Raw genomic sequence first — 15,933 nt, 5'->3', positions numbered from 1 at the left:
GCCATATCTGTGAGCTGAACTCAGATCTAAACTCCAAGGCTCAACCTTATGGGAGGAAAGCAGGTAAAATAAGTTGGATAGTGTATCTTCAAAATCCCTTCCATCTTTAGACTCACTGAGTCTGTGCCTCAATTAAAAAAGTTTTTCAGTCCTGTCAGTAAGAATAGGCTAGCTAAAATCTTTACTGCCCAAGGGCCTTTTACCCTTGCTATACTTCTACCCAAAAACTCTTCCCTTGAAAGCTAAGCTCCTTCTTGTTATCCTGGTTTCAACTTAAATGTTACTTCCTCAGTCAAGTCTTTTCTGAACATTTAATACAAAGTAGCTACCTAGTCACTCTGTTTTATTATATTGTCTTGTTTTAGCTTTTGTATAACACTTATTAGTGTTATAATTTCTTGAATACATGTTTAATTTTTGATTATTTGTTTCCCCTTACTTGAATATATGAGTTTCATGAAGGCAGTACCTTGTTGGTTTTAATAAAATTTCATACCCAAAACCCTGAAGAGGAGTACATGGCACATGGTAGATGCTCAATAAATATTTGTTGAATTAGTGCATGAACACACACTCTCTTATGCAATAGGTTGAGGAATTGCAACTCAGAGGGAGACTCAACTTAATTAAGGTCAAAGAATATAAGCAGTTCTTAGTGGGAAGAGCATTAGCCTAGTTTAGTCCTAAATTATGCCTCTAATTTGCTCTGTGACTTTAAGTTAGTTCTAGGTTCTCTCTATATATATTATAAAGTGTCAGCTAAGATTTATTGAATACATTCCACATGACATGCATTATTCTGCTTTTGCATATATTTATATAGTGTTCCCCTAAAACTTTGAGGGTAAGTAGATAGTCAGCATAAATAATGCTAGCCCAAATTCCAGTAGCTTAACGCAATAGTTTTTTTCTCATAAAGATCACAGAGTGACCAAATCACAAAGTTGCAATGGGTAGTCCTCTTTCAATTGGTAACTCAGGGATCTAGGATCCTTCAATTTTAGAATGTTACCATCTTCATCCTGGTGCCTTCAAGGTTACTGCAGAAGGTGAAAAATAAAAACCATACATGATTTCATAAAGGATTTTATGTCTAAGTCTGGGAATGAAATACATTATTTCCATCAATATTCCTCTGGACAGTACCTGTCACTTAGAACTGAATTGCCAGGTATACTGGCACATACAGTCTTTTATAGAAGAGAAGATGGTGTTGGGGAGCATCTAGCCAATATCTGCCATAATATTGTCATTTTACAGATGAAAAACTTTTCTAAGATTCTATAGTAAGTGAAGAGTAATGATACACTACCAAGGAACCAAGCCAGACTTGAGCCAATAATAGTACCTTTTACTCCTTTACATATCATTGATTTTAAAGGTTGTTTTTTTTTTCTGAGAGATATTTCTATAATAGGAGTTTTATAAAGAATTCTAGCATGTGTAAAAGAGATGAACACATGAGTTTTGAAGCATGGTAAACCCTAAGAAGATACTTTGGGAGAGCTTCTGAGGAGGTCCAGGACCCAGTTTAGAAATCTTAGAACAAAATTATCTTGATGGGCCCTTTTAGCTGTGTCTCATATAATTCATCTCTTGATTTCCTGATATTCCTAATGTGAAGCAGAGGAAAATCATGAATGCATCTCAGAAATGAGTGCTTGTCATCAAAGATTTCTGCCTCAGGGCCCAGAAATAAGTTGTGGAATTGTAGCTGAATTCCTGGCACTGCATGTGCTAAGCCTTAAGTGCCCCTTTTCCACTATCCACCATCCATGCAAAAAGTTATCTAATTGTACAAAGTACACTCTGGAAACTTTCCCAGTGGAATAATAGATAAAGTAACCAAGAACTTTTTAATTTTGCAAAGTGCATTCTTCCTTATAATTTACTTAATATAGAAATTTAATGTTCTGCAGTTTACTGAACAAATAACATTGAATGTATTTTAGAGTTAGCTTGGGAGCTCGCCTTTGGTTGCCAGTTTAACTTTATTATTTGATTATCCAGATAAAGGCCACCAGTAATAATATGCTCTGCCTTAAGTGGTTCAAAGGGGTTATCTCTTGGCCATTATCAATTCTAAATACAAGATTTAAATTCAAGGAGGAAATCACACAAAAGCAATTTGCTGAATTTGCCCAAGTTATTCTCTTGAGTAAGATGCTTGGTTCTCTGGACCCAGGTTATGATGAGTATACTTTTCCAGAAAGTTCCTAACCTTAGGGGCTGATAAATTCTGTGGCAGAATATTCATCAAAAATGACAACAACAGCAACAACAACAAGAAAACAACAACAACAAAAAAACCGTACAGAAGACCAAATAGGTGCCAGACATAGTGATGTTTGCTAAAGATGTATATTTAGACTGGCTGAGAACCCTGGACTCCTGCCCTTTAATTCTATGGCTTGCACCTTAATAAAGGTTCCCTCCGCCAGCCTCAGAGCACTTCTCTAGGCACTCCCTCCTGAACACATTTACTGGAGCAGGTTCTGATCACTGGAGCAGACACCTCCTTTTGGATCTGGCCTTGACATGCTTCCTGTTGCCACCTTGTTCTGGTCCTAGTCAATTACTGTTCTTTGACATAGGCTCACAACTAAGAACCAGCCTCACTATTTTGCTTGGGTAGGCTCTGCAGAATGCAACCTGAGCCAAGACTCTCAGCCTCCATTTGTCTTGGAAAGGATATAGGACAGAGATATTGAGATGACTAAAACAGTATCTACCCTTAAAATAAAGGTTATGAGTGGTATTAAGAAGATAGAATGACAGGACTTGGAAACTTACTGGATTTTTAAAGATAAAGGAAAAATATATTTAGGAAGACACTAAGGTTATTCCAGGTTACATTGTAGAGTTGAGTTGGAATTTAAACTTGATCTTACTAAATAAAGTTTTAACATGCGGAGGTATGGTAAGAAGTGTGTTCCAGGTAGAAGGAACATCATGAATAAAGGCTAAGAATTTATATATTCCAGATTCCTTTGAAGGAGGAATGTCTGATTATTTCCTGTTTTAGGCATCTATGACTTCCTTTTTAACAGCCAAAACAGTTTCTTTTATGTTTTTCTTTTCCCCCTCCTATTTGTCTCTTCTCTTGGCTTCTTAAAGATAAGAAGATAGATGTCTTAGTTTTCATTGCAGAAATTTGGTCACCATTTTACTTGAGTAGCTAAACCTCAATAATTCGGGCAATTTAACTGATTCAGACTGAACACCATACTGATAATTAACTTGTTCCTCTTCCTTCCTATCACCCACAGGAGCCTACTGGATCATTAATGACACGATTAGAGAGAGAATGATCCCGGTGCATTATTGGTGCTCAATAAATGTTAAATAATTGTTGAAATAGGACCCAGTGGAGATTGGCACTTTGCAGTAGAAATAGAAGCTCACAAAGTGTGCCTTTACTGATAATCACGTTTTGCAATTCAAAGAAGGCACAGACTATGCACCATTCTCATCACTGAAATCCACACGCATTTGTAGGAAAAAGTCTAATTAATAATTTAGTTCTCCTAGCTAAATAGAAGCCTATGCAGTGGGGAAAGTATTAAACATCATGGATAGTCCCACGGGGGATTCACCTTCCCTCCTCTTTGAAGAGCTGTAGCCACCTAGATCAGCAGATGCAGGAAATAAGGATATGATGACCAGTGGATTACTGGGTACACAAGTGTTTCACCCATATCACCTCTGAATCCTTGCCCAAAGTGCTCTAAGAGCCAGATCCCCATCTGTTAATTGAAAATCCTATCTGCCAATATGAGGGCTAGCTTTGCCAAGCATGGATTGTGTGGTGTTAATGGCTTTGGGCAGAGCTTTGTGCTGCTTGCTGGCAGGGAGAATCCTGTTTGATTCTGGAGAGTCCAAAATTTATATTTTAAAACATATTTTATTTGACAGCCAGAATTTAATGAATCTGACTTCATCTGTCTGTCTGCAGATTCCTGCTTGAGAATATCAAACCTAGAGTAAAATAGTTCCTCACATTTTATAAAACACTTTTCCTATCAACTATCCCATTTAATCCCTATGACAACTAAGGGCAGAAGGGAACTTGATATGTGCAGGTGCTTTATATGCAGTCTCCTTTAAACTCTGAATTCTTGTAAGGAGGACTTTTAAATCCTCATTTTACAGATTAATATCCAGGGTACTGAGAAACAAAAACACTGATGTCTGCTTCAGTAGGAAAAGCTAGTGGGACAAATATTAATGTTGGCTTCAAGTATTTCATGATCTCATTATTGAGGACAGTATCTTCCAAGCACCTACTTTACACCACGCATTTATTTCAACATGTTATTGACCCTCTAAACCCATCTTGTAAGGTAGATAGTACAATCCCCACCTTACAAGTTTGGTCATTTAGTAAACCTTTTTTGAGGACCTCCCATAGGCCAGGTACCATTTTAGGCACTGGGTATACACCTTTGAATAAGACAAGCATGGTTCCTCCTCTCATGAACCTTACATTTTAATGGAAGGAGATAATATACAAATGTATATGTTTAATACCTATTAAGTGCAGAGAGACTTAAGCTGTCCTTTAGATTGGGTGATTATGGAAGGACTCATTAATGAGGAAACATTTGAATTAAGACTCAAATGTCAAGAAAGGCACAATCTTGGAAAGATCTAAGGGATTATTATTGCAAGCAAAGAGAACACAAAGTAAATAAACAGTAGGGGGAAAATAAGCTTTGTGCCTTTCAGAAAAAAGAACCCACAAAGTGCGGGAGAAAGGGAAGAAGTGATGGGAAGAAAGGTCAGAAATGAGGTTGGAGGGGCACCTGGGTGGCTCATTTGGTTGAGTGTCCAACTCTTGATCTCAGCTCATGTCATGATCCCAGGGTTGTGGGATCGAGCCTCATGTCAGGCTCTGTGCTGAGCCTGGAGCCTGCTTAAGATTCTCTTTCTAAAATAAATTAAAATAAAATAAATGATATTGGAAAGTTAAAGAAAGGCCAGATCTCACTGGCCTTTATAAGCCAATGTAAAAAGTTCAGATTTTATTCTACCTTTGAAAGGAAGCCATCAGAAGGGGGAAGAACACAATCTTACTCACCTTGCCTGGTATGTGGAGAATGGATTATATACAGAAAAATTGAAAGACCATTGGTTAGAAGACCATTACAGTGGTCCAGATGAGAGGTGGTAGGTGTTGGCATGACAAGAGGAACAGTAGAAATATAAATGGAAAGATTTTGTATGTATTTTGGGGTTGTGTTAACATGACTTGCTTAGGTGTGGTTTGAGAGGCTTTTGAGCTGACCCACCAAGTGAATCAAGTGTCATTTACTGAAATGAAGGCTGAGAGCAGAGCTGATTTTGAGAGTAAAATATCAAAAGTTTTGGTTTTGGCCACATTAAGTTTGAGGTGCTTACTAGACAATAAAGTATATATATCAAGTGGGCAATTGAATATACATCTGGAAATCAGAGGCTGTATATATTCAGAGATCAAATGGCTTGTCAAATGTAAAACTGTAACAAGCCTTCACTAACCCCAAACTGGAATTGACTGTAGGTTGGGCATAAAACTAAGCTCAGTAACAAAATCTGCCTATGGTAGGAATTTTCTTTTGCCATACTTGACTAACATCCCCTGGATCCCTCTTTGTCCCTACATGCGTGGCTAGAGATGGAGTTATTTTAGCACTTTTCTAGCTGTCTTGCTATATTGCAAAGGAGTTAGTGGGGAAGCCAGGAGCTTAATTTCTAAGGAGAGTCACTTGTGGTCATGATTGTTCTACTTAATATAATGTTGAATAGCATGAGCTTCACATTCAGTGCATGTGGTTAATTTCTGGCCATGTGATCTTTTTCAAATCTTAACTCAAAACTCTGCACCTGTTTACTCATTTATCATGGGGGAATAGTAACACTTGGATTAACCAGGACACTCTACGTAGTGCTTACAGTAATATCTCATTTGGTAATCATGCATGATAATTATCATTAATAATAGTGATGATGATAGTAATGTTTTTTAGTCTCCTTTTGGGTTAGATCTTTTTTTTAAAAAAAAAGTTTATTTCAGGGTGGCTGGGGGGCTCAGTCAGTTACACGTCTGACTTCGACTCAAGTCACGATCTCACAGTTTGTGAGTTTGAGCCCTGCGTCAGGCTCTGTGCTGACAGCTCAGAGCCTGGAGCCTGCTTCGGATTCTGTGTCTCGCTCTCTCTCTGCCCCTCCGCTGCTCATGCTGTGTCTCTCTCTATCTCAAAAATAAATACAACATTAAAAAAAAGTTTTTTAAGTTTATTTATTTTGAGAGAGAGAGAGTGAGTGAATGAGTGGGGAGAGAGGCAGAGAGAGAGGATAGAATCCCAAAGAGGCTCGACGCCCAGCACAGAGTCCTGGCAGTAGCTAGATCCCACACCATGACATCATGACTTGAGGCAAAATCAAGAGTTGGACACTTAACCAACTGAGCCACCCAGGCGCCTCTGGGCTAAATCTTTGAGTATGAATTCCAGAAGTGGGGTTAATGAATCAAAGGTTATAGATATTTTCAAAGATATAAAGAACCCTCCAAATTTTTAATTTGAGAAAAGAGAAGATACATTAGAGGTAGCTTGCTAAGGTTGAAAGAGGATTAGACCTGGAATCAGACAAAACTTGACTGAGTTCTGGTTTTACTTTTATTCCCCTTCACTCTTTGTGCATCAGTTTTCTAATTTATATACTTGAGCACAGTACTTGCAATGTCTAGTTCCATGTCTACTGCACAAATTTGTGAGTATGGAAAGGAAATAATGTGTATAAAAATACTTTGAAAACTGTAACAGCCTGTGCAAAATTTCAGGGAAGGTTATAATTGTAACTAGTACTCAGGAATGTACAACCATGAGATGATAGTGGATTGACAGAATTAAACCTAGACTTCTTACCTGGCCCATTGGTGGGTACTGCATCTGCTCGCACTCAGTCTGAGAGGCCTGAGGGAATCCAAGCTTAACCACTATTCTCTTGCCCAGATTTTATGATAGGCTTTTTTAAGTGAGCTCCAGCAAATTTAAACACTGGTGTTTTCCAGCTGGGTTGAATTGACTATAGCCAAACTGAACTACGAGATTTGGCCTGATTCCCATCTCTAATCTTGCCCATAGTGTTCCTGGCCTTAAAAACCCTAGTCTTTAATTTTAATTTTTTAATAAGTACTTTCCATGTGCTGAAAAAGATTAATCATAATCCTTGTTTCATATGTGATGTCATTATGTATGGCCTTTTTATTTTATTCTTTATTATTTAAAAAAATATATAATTAATGCTCAAGAACCTACTGTCCAATGCAAACAAAGAACATTAACAATAACTTACATCTTTCTTTTGATTCTTATTCTTGTGCCTTTACCTCCAGGATAATTATGTTTAAAACATATTTTATGTTTTAAGTATTGTTTCATCAAATACATGTATATGGTTAGACAACATATTGTTTAATTTTCATTGTTAATTAGGGTGTCATAAAAAGGGTATAATGTAGTAAGTGGCCTTCTGAAACTTGCTTTTTACATTTGATGGATTTATTCAAATCATTGGGTTTTACTATAGTTCATTTAATTTATTTTCACTATTATATATTATTACATAGTGAGAATATGCTATACTAGTGTTTTGTTTAAAATCTTTGCACTCAAATGTGTGAGTGAAATGGGTTGGTAATTTTCCTCTTTCACGTTCACTTTCTTAGTTTGGGCATCAGAATTATACATGCAGGCTTTATAGAATAATGAATCAGATGATAGTCTACCTTTTTCTGTTCTGAGTAGTATGTTCCTTGAAAATTGATTAGAACTCATCTATAAAATAATCTGGCCTGATATTCTATTTGGTGGAAGGCTTTTAATTCCCACTTCATTTTCTTAAATATTATTAACAGTTATTAATAACTGTTATTAGTTAATAATTATTCAGGCTTTCTATTTCTTTTTTTTTTAAAGTTTGTTTATTTTGAGAGGAGGGGCAGGAAAGACAGAGAGAGAGGGAGAGAGAGAATCCTAAGCAGCCTCCACACTGTCATTGCAGAGCCCAACCTGGGGCTTGAACTCATGAAATGTGAGATCATGATCTGAGCTGAAATCAAGAGTCAGATGCTTAACTGACTGAGCCACCCAGGTACCCCATTTCTATTTCTTTTTAAAGCTGTTTTGGTAAATTATATATTTTAGGGAATTTGTCCATTTCATCAATCAGTGTTGTCAATCAGAATGTCACCATTTCATACTGAAAAATTCCCACTTGTAAGACTTGCCTTCATGTTGTATAAGCAGGCATTTTCAAAAGGGCATTCAAATGTGGTCAAATAAGGAGGGAGAGAAACAACCAACTAACTTTCCTCTCTCCTTCCTCCCTCTCTTGTCATTGCCTATTATATACTAAACACTTCATATATATATGTGTGTATATACATATATACGTATGTGTATATACATATATACGTATATGTATATACACACACACTCATTTAATATATATACACTCATGTAATAATATATATATACACACACACACACACACACTCACTTAATTTATGCCCCACCCCTAAGAGCAAATGTTGTATTTTCCTGTTTACAGATGAAGAAGCTAGAGCTCAGAGAGGATATGTAGCTAGGAAGTGGTCAAGTTGAAAACAGATTTTATTGACCCTTAAAGCTTGGACTCTTTTATTATACCACTTTCTTGGTCTGAGTAATTTCTTGTCTTTTCTTCCAGTGGTTCTCAAAGTTTAATGTGCATCAGAATCACTTTATATGCCTGGTTAAAAAAAAAGAATTTCTGGGGCCCACCATAAATGTTTAGTTGTATTTAGTAGGTCTATAGTAGGACCTGAGAATCTGCATTTCAGAAAAGCATTTCAGTTAGTTTTCATGTAGTACCTGCTACTTTTTGATGCCCTTCATACCATACTTTGAGGAACCCTTAACTGGATTCTGAATTCCTTGAGTATGGGAATGGTGTCCTATTTATTTAATTTTTCTGTGCGGAAGTACTCAACAATTTGCTGAAGAAATGAGTGAATAAATGAAGCAATGGATGAATGGATTTAGTTATATTGAGTTGTCAAACGCTTATTCTCTCTAATCAAAATGAGCTTCTTTGATCTATTCACTAGCCCCTGGTGTTTATGTTTCCCCTCTTGGACTTATTATCTTATGGGGTGAATTGCCTCCCTGCTTTTTGTATATCAAACAGCTCTAAGAGAAAAAGATTTCCTATCATTTTGAATGTCATCCACCATTCAATTTGCAAGAATGTTATAAGAAGGCTGCTTGGGAGAAGGGCACAAAGGTAGTTGACCAAATGGAATCTTTCCAGGTCTGCTCTCTTTTTGCTAAGTGTAGCTGTAGCTTTAGGGTACAGTTTTTGGGGAAAAAGTTATGGAAACTGTTATCTAGAGCCTCTCAGCTGCAGTTATTGAAAGTTGGAGCAACAAGCTTGACCCTTCTAGTGATCCTCAGTCCCTAGCCAATCCTGATCATGCCAGGAGGTCTATCATATAACTCAACCCACCAACATATCAGTGGGCTCTGAAATCTATTTTGCCATGAATCTGGTATCTAGTCAGCTTGAATTTCATGCTCAGTTTCTCTGACTAACCTCTCATCTTCTTCCTGGGATGAGAAGCCAGTGTGTTTAGGTCTAAAAAGACTAGCTGAGGACTCTAATACCCAGATCTCTTTTTGTCTTTTATATTTTGGCCCATAGTGAAAGGAAGAACTTGATTCAACTTCCTTTGTTTCATTTCTATATTTTGCTAATTTCTGTTCCAAAATACTACTTTATATTTGTAATAACATTCAGCCGTGTCTTATATCTTGAAAAGGGAAGCCAAAATACCTTTGAATTTTCATTTTCTTAACTTTTCAGAGAATATCATAATATTGACCTGCCTTACAGAGTGTTAGGATTAACTAATTAACATTGAATAGTACTTTGAAAATGTTAAATACTATAGAAATGCTAAATAGCTTTATTAGACTTGGAGTCTAAAAGACAAATGAAACTCCAAACTTCATTTAAATGCTTTTATATAATGGGATTTTTTTTCCTCTCAAAAGAATCTTAAAGAAATTTATGTAGCTACATTTTTGGTTCCCAATAGGAAATGTCACAATAAGTATAAAACATAGATGTCTAATTTCCCCACCTTTTCTGTCATTCTCTCTTTCTCCACTGGATCACACATTTATTAAACAAGCATTCCATAGTTGCCTCCTTGCTGACAAGCACCAAGCAAGACACTACAGATACGTGGTTTCTGACTTGTGGAAGATAGATAGGTACACATATTCTCAAGTAAATGTAATACAAGACAGAGCCAGTGATATTATAGAAATGCAGGACGTGAAGGAAGAAAAAGATCCCACTTCAGCTATCAGTGTATTTCTATGATGGATGGGAAAGTCAGGAAGATTTCATATAGCTGGCATTAACGGGGCTATGCTTGAAAAATAAAATGAATTTTGATAGACAAAGAAAATAGCATGAGGAACATTCATGTGTGCATTTTTTTGATGGGGGAACTATAGTTGAGAGAGGTTATATAGCTGATCTGGGAGTTAGACACTAAGTCAGTTCCTGAGTCAGATTTAGAATGCAACCTCTTCCTCACTTCTATTCTGATGTTCTTTGCATTGAACTATGTTTCTTCCTTTAATAGCAAAGGTAATTTACTACATGCCTATTTATCATAATTTGTATTCATTATGGAAAATTGAGATCTCTCTGGTGGTCCAAGAGGAGAGAGCATCACACACAGGCAGAGATAACATAGACAAAATAAAGATTCTTGGAATATTGAGGTGGGTAACAAGGAGTAGGTGGGACCAGGTGAATGGCCATCCACTTGCCTTGAAGTGTAAAGTATTGAGGACTAGTAAGAAATAAAATTAGATAGCACACTGATTAAGAAAGGATTTGAATATTACAATAATGAGGTTTTTACTCAGCCATAGAAAAGAATGAAATGTTGCCATTTGCAACAACATGTATGGATCTGGAGAGTATAATGCTAAGTGTAAGTCAAAGACAAATACCATATGATTTCATTCATATGTGGAACTTAAGAAGGAAAATAAATGAACAAAGAAAAAGAGGCAAACGAAAAAACAGACTTTTAACTGTACAGAATAAACTAATGGTCACCAGAGGAAGATGGGTGGGGGAATGGGTGAAATAAGTGAAGGAGATTAATCGTATGCTTATCAAGGGGCGCCACGCTTATCAAAGGGTGCCTGGGTGGCTCAGTCTGACTTAGTCTCAGGTCGTAATCTCATCACTTGTGGGTTTGAGCCCTGTGTCAGGCTCTGTGCTGACAGCTTGGGGTTTAGAGCCTGCTTCATATTCTGTGTCTCCTTCTCTCTCTCCCCTTCCCCCCTCAAAAATAACATTAAAAAATAAAAGGGTACACTTATCATGATAAGCACTGAGTAATGTATAGAATTGTTGAATCAGTATATTGTACACCTGAAACTAATATAACACTGTATGTTAACTATACTAGAATTAAAATAAAATTTAAAAAAGGGAGTAATGAATGTTTTGTCATGTTGTGTGAGGTGTGGCAAAATGACCAAGTAGAAATGACTAGTGGATAGTTGAAGCTATAATTCTGATTGCTAATGAGAAGATAACATGATTTAGGAGTTATTAGTAAGGAAGTAATATCAAGTAATGAAAGGTCTCTAAGGGATGGAGAGGACAAGAGCAAAAAATCAAGAGCCACTAATGAAAGAGTTTATGGCATTGTTAGCTCAGTCTAGTTCCTGATGTATACATGGGAAAAACTGAGGCCCAGAGAGAAGAAAAAACTTGCTGCAAACTATTCACTAATTCAGTGGAACCAGAGCCCATGTCTCTTCACTCCCAGTTCATAGCCCCCCTTCTTCCACTAATACTTATTCCAACCAATTTATGTGTTCTGCAACAGAGGACTATAGCTGCTCAAGTGAAATTGAAACTTGAAATGGAAACCAAAATCATGTACAGGAAGAGAATATTGCTTTCCTTAGTTTTAATCACTTCTGCCCAGCAATTCTTGGGTTCATCTTAGAAGGCATGGCCTCTGGGGATCAGGGGACTGCACATTCCCAGGTGATTACACATGGGTTCATTTGTCTCTCAGCTTTTTAATTTTTTCCCCTTAAGTTTTATTTCGTGTGTGTGTGTGTGTGTGTGTGTGTGTGTGTGTGTGTGTTTTGCTTTTTGTTTTTTCTTTTGCTAATTTTTTCTTGGAGGACAGTTTGCTAAAAGACATTTGAAATATTGCTAGGGAATATATGGCTCATCTTTCAAAACAGGAATTTCCTCTTTTCCTCGGCTGCTGGGGAACCCTGTCCTGAACATACTCACTACTTCCTCTGCCAGGAGATTTGCCTTGACATGCTTCCTAATTTGTACTCCACCTCCTTCAGCCTTCTCTAACCAGTGACAGATAAATTAAAATTCACTTTTAACCACTGTTTATTAATGCCTGTCTACCGTGAATCAGGGTTTAATTTAACCTAAATGAATTATTTCAGTAGCCAAGTGTGATCAGTATAATTTTACCTATCTTATAAATAAGGAAATTGAGACACAGATAATGGGTTATGTGACATGATTATGGTAGACAGAATAAGGATTCTCCAAAGATGTTCATACGTTACTTTCTAGAACCTGGGAATATGTTACCTTACAGGGCAAAAGTGACTTTGCATATGTAGTTAAGGATTTTGAGATGAAAAGATTATGCTGGATTATTTAAGTGGACCCAACATAACCACAGAGGTCCTTAAAAGAGGAAGTCTGAAGGCTTAGAGTCAGATGAGACATGGTGATGGAAGCAGAGAGGTCAGAGAGAGACAGATTTGAAGATGCCATGCTCCTGGCCTCAAAGATGGAGGCAGAAGCCACAAGCCAAGGAATGCAGGTGACCTCTAGAAACTAGAAAAGACAAGGGAACAGATTCATCCCAGAGCCTCCAGAAAGAATGTCACACTGCCCACACTTTGAAATTAGAATTTTAAGAAATATATATTTTTTTAATTTTTATTTATTTTTGAGAGAGAGAGAACATGAGAGGGGAGGGGCAGAGAGAGGGGGACACAGAATCTGAAGCAGGCTCTGGGCTCTGAGCTGTCAGCACAAAGCCCAACGCAAGGCTTGAACCCATGAGCCATGAGATCATGACCTGAGCTGAAGCTGGATGCTTAACTGACTGAGCCACCCAGGCACCCCTGAAATTAGAGCTTCTTACCTCTAAAATTATAAGATAACAAATTGGCATTGTTTTAAGCCACTAAGTCTGTGGTAATGTGTTACAAAAGCAAAGGAAGCTGATACATTAAAGTTATACAGCAGGTAATTTTTCCAGTGATTTCTGTTTTTCCACATGTAAAGAATGCACTCTATAGACATGTAACTGAGCCCTATCTTGCTTGACACTGTTGACCCTTTATTTCTTTGTGACTCTCTTCCCTTTGCATCTAAGATAGTAGATGCTCCTTAACCTCTTCCTGCTCTGATCATTTTGTCAATTATGGGCTCCATCTCTTATTTATTGTGTTCTGAATATATTTCTCTTTCCTTTCCATCTCCTTGCTTCCCTTTTCTTTCCTCCTTTTCATAGTGTCCCTAACATTCACCCCTCAAAACTCCTACTTTTCACTTTTATGCTAATGATTCCCAAAGATGTCTCTTCTCTAAACCTTAGACTCCCTATAAATATCTATCCTTGGAGAATTGAGAACCAAGGCAGAGAAAATTTTAAATACAACTATAGACCAAAGACCAATAATCTTCAAAAGTACAATAGATATGACCTTTCAGTAGCGATCATAAAAGTCAGAAGACAATAGATTGACATATTTTTAAAAAAATTTTTAACATTTATTTATTTTTGAGAGACAGAGAGATAGAGTATGAGCAGGGGAGGGGCAGAGAGGGAGAGAGGGAGACACTGAATCCGAAGCAGGCTCCAGCACAGAGCCTGATGTGGGGCTTGAACCCATGGACCGCAAGATCATGACCTGAGCCAAAGTTGGATGCTTAACCCACTGAGCCACCCAGGTGCCCTGAGATGACATCTTCAAAGTCCTAAAAGGGGGGAAAAAGAAAAAGAAAAACAGTTAGAATTCCACTCTTAGAATATCCTTCAAAAATGGGAGACAGACAAAATCTGAGAAAATTCACTGCTTCCAGACCTGCACCACAGAATAGACCACTGGAAGTTCTTCATGCTGAAGAAAAATGAACCAAGATGGCACTCTACAGTTTGACTATGAAGTTCCTAAGTTGGTTTTCTTTGTATTTATCCTGCTTAAAATTTACTGAGTTTCTTAAATCCATGAATAAAAGTCTTACATAAATTCTCTGAAATTCTCCAAAATGCAGGAAGGAATGAAAAGCAATAGCTAATGGCAATTATTGACACAAAAGACATTTATTATTTAAAATTATAGTGACAATGTCTTCTGGGTGTTATAAGAGGAAGCAATATATTTGACCATTGTAGTACAAAAAGGAGAAGGGAGTAAATGGGATTAAATGATCATAAGATTCTTGTATTTTTCTTAGGAAAAAGACATATGGAAAAATTTAATGTGGGGTGCCGGGGTAGTTCAGTTGGTTAAATGTCTGGTTCTAGATTTCAGCTCAGGTCATCTCATGTCTCATGAGATCCAGCCCCTCGTCAGGCTCTACACTGTCAGCAGAGAGCCTGCTTGGAATTCTGTCTCTCCCTCTCCCCCTTCCCCCATTCTCTCTCTGTGTCTGTCAAAATAAATAAATAAAACTTTTAAAAAATTTTAATGAACTATACACTTGATTTTTTTTGTACTTTATTGTATGTCAGTTATCTTTGATAAAAAAAGAAAAAAGTGAAAATGAAAATGTGTTGATATATCAAGAGAAAAATTTTGGATAAATTCCTTGAGATAATTTTTATATGGGGTTCAATTTGACAACATTCCTCCTTACTCCTCCTTACACTCTTAACATAGGGCCTATATGACTGTTCATTCAACAAATGTTGATATTCCCACTATACGCTGCTCACTGTGATAGGCACTGGATATACAGAGATTGAGACTAATGTTAAGAGTTGTTCATTAATGAACAAATGGTAGTAGTCTGTGAAGGTTTCTGAGTAAGGAAGTTAATTGGCGCTAAACCTTAGGGATTTCTGCAACAAACATCTTGGTGGTTGTAAGAATGGAGGGATGGGGTTAGATGATATGATTTTCTCTTGGTTCTGTACTGCCTAAAGTCACTCCTATAGGCCTGCTTTTCTAGCATTTTCTTTAAGGAAACAAATACACAATTTTCTAGTGCCCTCTAGATAAGGACATCTGGGATGTCCTCCATGAAACCTTGGTGCCAAGAGGAAAGGAATGGTTGGTGTGTTTTCTTTTCTCTCTCTCCCTCAAATAAGGTGAACAAAAGTGGCTCAGATTTTTTAAAACATTCATTTATTTTTGAGTGAGAGAGACAGAGCTTGAGTGTGGGAGGGGCAGAGAGAGAAGGAGACACAAAATCCAAAACAGGATACAGGCTGACAGGACAGAGCCTGACGCAGGGCTCAAACTCACAAACCATGGTATCAAGACCTGAGCTGAAGTTGGCTGCTTAACCACCCAGGCATCCCTGACTCAGATTTGTCAGAATGCTAGTGGTGGGTCAGACTGCTGGAGAGAGGGCCAAGCTCTGTCAGAGAGTGACTCAGGATGCCCTTAGAGTACTGGTTACTGGACTGAACACAGTGCAGTGGGTATGAGATCATAGTCAAGAGGTGAGATGAGTTTTCTGTTGTTAAAGCAACTCTGCAGTTAGTTTCTGTTTTTCCTTCTGTTGTGATAGAGGTTAAGAAGGTATTGTTTGATGATTAATGTGTTAAAGAGAAATTGCTTCTTGTGTCTATTGGGTTAATTTGTT

General features: G+C 37.3%; 1 protein-coding gene and 1 long non-coding RNA gene across 11 annotated transcripts in view; one reads left to right on the top strand and one right to left on the bottom strand.

Annotated features, from left to right (window-relative positions):
- Positions 1 to 15,933, top strand: part of LOC102965268 (BEN domain-containing protein 5) — a 1,451,018-nt gene that overhangs the window by 656,867 nt on the left and 778,218 nt on the right. The window lies entirely within an intron of this gene.
- LOC122241330 overlaps positions 14,058 to 15,933 on the bottom strand; it is a 36,293-nt gene continuing 34,417 nt past the window's right edge. The window contains exon 3 of the long non-coding RNA XR_006221406.1: positions 14,058 to 14,097. This is a non-coding gene — a long non-coding RNA (uncharacterized LOC122241330). The remainder of the gene's footprint in view (positions 14,098 to 15,933) is intronic.

Source organism: Panthera tigris, chromosome C1 (assembly GCF_018350195.1).
Source record: "Panthera tigris isolate Pti1 chromosome C1, P.tigris_Pti1_mat1.1, whole genome shotgun sequence".
NCBI classification, from domain to species: Eukaryota; Metazoa; Chordata; class Mammalia; order Carnivora; family Felidae; genus Panthera; species Panthera tigris.
This window is presented reverse-complemented; position numbering and strand designations above follow the sequence as displayed.